General features: G+C 39.1%; 1 protein-coding gene across 1 annotated transcript in view; it reads left to right on the plus strand.

Moving 5' to 3' along the window:
* The first annotated feature begins 3,577 nt into the window (after positions 1–3,577).
* The window catches only part of TXLNB (taxilin beta), a 52,580-nt gene continuing 50,568 nt past the window's right edge, over positions 3,578–5,589 (plus strand). The window contains exon 1 of the mRNA XM_011962058.1: positions 3,578–3,779. The gene's annotated coding sequence lies outside the window, so the exon portion shown is untranslated. The remainder of the gene's footprint in view (positions 3,780–5,589) is intronic.

A 5,589-nucleotide genomic window follows, 5' to 3' on the forward strand; every position in this document is an offset into this window, starting at 1 on the left:
AAAGGGGAGTGTAAATAATGAAAATCTTCATCTACCATTATGAGAAGACAAAAATAATGTCAAAAATTGGTGAGTTGACAGATAGCAATCACGGCATTTTATTTACAAATGATAAAGTAAATCCTGAAAAAAAAATCTACAACAGTTTTATGTTATTACCTCTAGAAAGCATCACAAGGTTGGAGGAAGGTGGAGGAACAAGGAGTTTTTGTTTCTTAGGATAAGCTTTTTAGCATCATTTGAATTTTCAAATTATTTTCCTGTGATACTTGCATGAACATTTAAATGTATTTTCAAAAAATAAATGTATTCTTTACAAAAATTCAAAGCCTTAGATGTGTAATTTGTGTTTTCTTAAAGTTGATTTTACAATAAAACATTGAGCTCTATTAATTTGCCGTCTTTATTAACCTATCCCAGTTTTTTGGGCCCCTATCAGGCCACAGATAAATTCTTGGGAGTCACAGTTTTGTGTGCTCATATTCTTTTCAATTATAATTGAAAATGCATATGCCTGTTTTGGATCTGGGTAGCTACTGTGTAAGTGTCATTTTGATACCTCCACTATCATGTGTGTATCTATTCAAGTTAAGGCCAATTAGCACTACTTTAATAATTGCAGGAGAATGAGAAAGAATAGGGCTTTCGTCCATTCAGGCTGCTAAAACAAAATACCATAAACTGAGTGACTAATAAACAATGGAATTTTTTTTTTTTTTTTTTTTTTTTGAGACAAGTCTTGCTCTTGACTTGTCTCAAAAGCCCAGGCTGGAATGTAGTGGCACAATCTTGGCTCATTGCAACCTCTGTCTCCTGGGTTCAAATGATTCTCCTGCCCCAGCCTCCCGAGTAGCTGGGATTACAAGCATGCACCACTACACCCAGCTAATTTTTGTGTTTTTAGTAGAGACGGGGTTTCACCATGATGGCCAGGCTGGTCTTGAACTCCTGACCTCAAGTGATCCACCTGCCTTGGCCTCCCAACCTGCTGGGATTACAGCCGTGAGCCACCATGCCAGGCCAACAATGGAAATTTATTTCTCATAGTTCTGTAGGCTGGAAAGTCTAAGATCAAGGTGCAGGCGAATTCTGTGTCTGATGACTTCCTCATACAAGGCCATCTTCTCACTGAAACCTCACATGGCAGAGGGGTAAGGGGTTTCTGTCAGACCTCTTTTGTAAGGACACTAATCACATTCATAAAAGCTCTAGCCTCATAATGTAATCACTTCCCAAAGGCCCTACCTCCTCATACCATCTCTTGGGGTTTATGATTTCAACACGTGAATTTTGGAGGGACACAAACATTCAGACCATAGCCAGCAATAAATGATGCAGCCGTATCAAATGCGCCCCATGAAATCACAGCAGGCCATATGAATAAAAACTATGTAATAATTTGAACAAATCAAGTGTTGAGGAAATTCCCAAACCACATGGTAGAAGAGTACCAGAAACTCAAAAAACCCAGCAGTCAATATAATATTCATGTTGCAAGTAGCAATTTAAGTTCAGCAAAACAATATCTGTCACATAAAAGTAGTGTTATTAATTTGAGTCACATTTATTGATTTTGTAGACTTTAAAATTCATATAACTACTGTAAGCATAAGGAGTTTATCCCATTTTCATTTTAGTACATGTAGGTTCAAATAATATAATCCTTCAAATAATTTCCACATTATTTAAGTTATTCTGTTAAGTGAATCTATACATTATTTAAATCTGAAAAACACTGATTTGTTTATATTTACTAAGAGATCTGATCAGGTCAGTTTGCTGCAATCCAGGATAGAGTGCCACCCAATTTGTGACACTCACCAAGTATTCATTAATTTAGAAGAAAGTACTTTACTCTTTCATCAATTTTAATTCACCAACTTAATTATCAAATAATATAGTGAACAGCTTAATTGTCTTCAACACTGGAATTTCTTTATCCTGACTTCTACTTGTTGGGTGCACTCATCTATATATAACTTATGCCTCCCCTCAACTCAGAGAATAAGTAGGACAAAATTGGGGTTGGGATGTTTTTATTTCCTTTTGTTGCCATAACATCTTATCACAAATTTAGCAGCTTAAAAACAACATAAGTTTGCTATTTTATATTTCTGGAGGTCAGAAATCCAAAATGAATTTCTTTGGGCTAAAATCAATGTCACAGGATTGCATCCCTGTGGAGGCTCTAGAGTAGAATCTGTTTCCTTGCCTTTCCCAGCTTCTAGAAGCTTCCTGACCTATGCTGAGGTCATCAAATCTCCTTTTCTGCCTCCAATCCTACTGCCTTCCTCCCTCATTTATAAAGACCCTTATGAGACTGAGTGCAATGGCTCACGCTCGTAATCCCAGCACTTTGGGAGGCCGAGGAGGTGGATCATGAGGTCAGGAGTTCGAGACCAGCCTAGCCAACACAGCGAAACCCCCATCTCTACTAAAAATATGAAAAATTAGCTGAGTGTGGTGTAATCCCAGCTACTCAGGAGGCTGAGGCAGGAGAATCGCTTGAACCCAGGAGGCGGAGGTTGCAGTGAGCTGAGATTGCACCACTGCACTCCAGCCTGAGTGGCAGAGCGAGACTCCATCTCAAAAAATAAATACATAAATACCCTTATGATCACATTTAGCCCACCCAGATAGTTCAAGATAACCTCCCTACCTCAGGATTCTTAATCACATCTGCAAAGTCTCTTTTGTCATGTAAAGTAACATATTCACAGGTTCCAAGGAGTAGGACCCGGAGATCTTTTGGGTGGCATCATTCTGCCTACCACAAGGGATGCCACTATGCCCAGCCTGTCCCCAGAGCAGAAACTGATGGAGGAATCTGCTTTGAAAGTATGGGAACACAAGCTCCAGAAAGAAAAATAAAAGGGGAATGGACGTAAATTAATAGAGAGGCATTTTATGGTGAATCAGAAGGAGTTTCTTTTTCTGAGGAGGACCAAGGAGCATGTTGAGGATTTACAAAGTGTAGAAAAGCCACCAACTAGGGAAGAAAAAAGCAGACTGCTTCCCTGAGGGTTTGTCTGAGATGGGAACAGTTACCTGGGAAAGACTGTGCTCCAAAGTCACACCAATTACTATGTGCATGAAGATTATACTCAGTTCAGCTCCAAAATCACCATCTACATGTTTATTTCAAACTTTGCAAACAAACCAATGACATCAGAATTAAAATGGTTCCACCACCTTCCTGTTCTTATGCCATTGTTTTTCTTTTTCCATGATTCCTATAACAAACCTGACACTAATTAAGCTAGCAGAAGAAGAAGAAGAAGAAAAAGAAGATGAATCATCCACCACACTGGAGATAAACCAAGAAGTAAGAAAAACCGATCTCTACCCAAAAGGACAACAATGGTGAAAGATTGCATTTGCAAAGGGGGTGATATAGTCAGTTTAAATTTCCGAAAGGACAAACAAAACATGGAGAGTCCGATGAGATCTTCCAGCTGCTTCTCTCTGCTAAGATATTTCCCGTGGCGACAGCTAGGGAAGCTTGAATGTATTTTCCCCTCGCTGTGTCATACGATGTTCCTTTCCCTACCCCCACCTCCTCCAGACTGCTGCCTCCAGCAGTGCCTGTGGCGTGTGTGTGTGTGTGCGCGCGCGCGCCCGTATATGTGTGTGTGTATGTGTGTGTGTGTGTGTATTGGGTTTCTCTCTCCCTTGTAAGAACAGCCAGCCCGCCCTCTCCTGCTGTTGCTGCAGCTCTGACTTGCTTTTTCCTGCCTCTTTCCTCTCCTCTCTCTTCTTGCTTAGCTTCTTGCCTTCTGGTAAGTATGACAAACCCTCCCCCAAGCCCCGTGAGAAGATGTAGGGTGCGGTTTGTGGTGTTTGAAACTTGCAACTTTGAGATTGCCAGTGAACTGTTGGAGAACTTTTCATTGTTGTATTTATAAATAAATGTGTTGCTTAGGGAGGGATGTGTCTGTGATAGTCATCTGCAATAGTCAACACAAGTGAAAAGTTCTCTCCCTGGGGAGGGGAAAATAAGGCAATAAAGTTTATATAAGATAAAAATTAGAAATAATTTCTTTGCCACATAATATAAAATGGATGATTGAAAAGTAACGAAGTTCTTTGACTTTGTTTTTTTCCCTCTTGTTTACTTGTCTTGAGGCTACTTTTAGGAATTGAGTTGTCCTAGGCTTTATAATGACTGTTCTGTTTTAAAGTAAATGTGGAACAGCAGTTTAAAGAATAGCCATGGAATTAATAATTTAAAAAATCAATGATTGTGGCATCTGATAAAGAACAAATTGAATACAAAGAGCCACTTGCATTTAGACTAACCAAAGTAAAACTTCTATGGACAGCTTATTTTAAATTAATTATTTTGAAGTTCATTTTACTTGAGATTTTATTTCATCCTAAGATAGTCTCCCCAACTTTAAAACCCACGTATGGATTTAAGCCAGTAAATGTTTACTGCTTTCAATTTGATTGAAAAATGATTCTCTTGATTTTTAAGGATGAAGTGCTAAATGGCATGACTCATTTTAGAATAGCTTAAAATAACTTCTGGCTGGACAGCAGGTGCCGTGTGTCTTCCTCCGTGTTTAGGGGAGGCCTAAGTTATATATAGATGAGTGCAATCAACAAGTAGACGTCAGGATAAAGAAATCCCAGTGATGAAGATAATGAAATTGTTTACTACGTTATTTGATAATCAAGTTGGTGAATTCAAATCGTTGAAAGAAAAAAAGTACTTCCTCTAAGTTATGAGTGTTTGGTGAGCATCACAAGTCAGTGGCAACGTCTGTGTGTTGAATTTTCTGTTCTTGTTGGTGTCCGAGCATTTGATTGACATCTACTGCCCTGAGAACAGGAAAAGGAAGCTGTGCAGTTGTAGAACAGTATGCTTTTGTTTTCACTTTCCTGTTACAACAGCAAAACCTGCGAATTATGAGGATCTTGCCTTATTTTTATGCTGCTATTTAGCAGCATCACTGTTAAATATTATTTACAAATAAAATGCACCATAACTTAAAGGCCTAAACCAAATCTATTGCAACCCTAGAAGTAGTAATAGTCAGAAACACTGGAATCTCTGACTCAGTTCCATCTCTCACCCTTTCATAGGGGCCCTTATTATTGCTGAATTATTTCTCGAGTTGGTCTCCTCCTTGTTTATGAAACATTGCTACTTCTTAAAAATTATTGTTTTTCTAGAGCTTCCTGGCTTAGAAGAGAAAGTTATAATCTGTTTTTCTCTTTTAAAATGTTGGTTTATATATTGGAATAAAAGAGTATTATAGAAACTTAAGGAATTGTTGTTATAAGCACCATCATGCTTTTGTTTTGTTTTTGAGACAAAGTCTTGCTTTGTCACTCAGGCTGGAGTTTAGTGGCACAATCTTGGCTCACTACAACCTCCGCCTCCCGGGTTCAAGCAATTCTCATACCTCAGCCTCCCAAGTAGCTGGGACTACCGGTGCCTGCCACCACATCTGGCTAATTTTTGTGTTTTTAGTAGAGACGGGGTTTCACCATGATGGCCAGGCTGGTCTTGAACTCCTGACCTCAAGTGATCCACCTGCCTTGGCCTCCCAACCTGCTGGGATTACAGCCGTGAGCCACCAT

The sequence above is a fragment of the Colobus angolensis genome, unplaced genomic scaffold (assembly GCF_000951035.1).
Source record: "Colobus angolensis palliatus isolate OR3802 unplaced genomic scaffold, Cang.pa_1.0 Scaffold58, whole genome shotgun sequence".
Taxonomy (NCBI): domain Eukaryota; kingdom Metazoa; phylum Chordata; class Mammalia; order Primates; family Cercopithecidae; genus Colobus; species Colobus angolensis.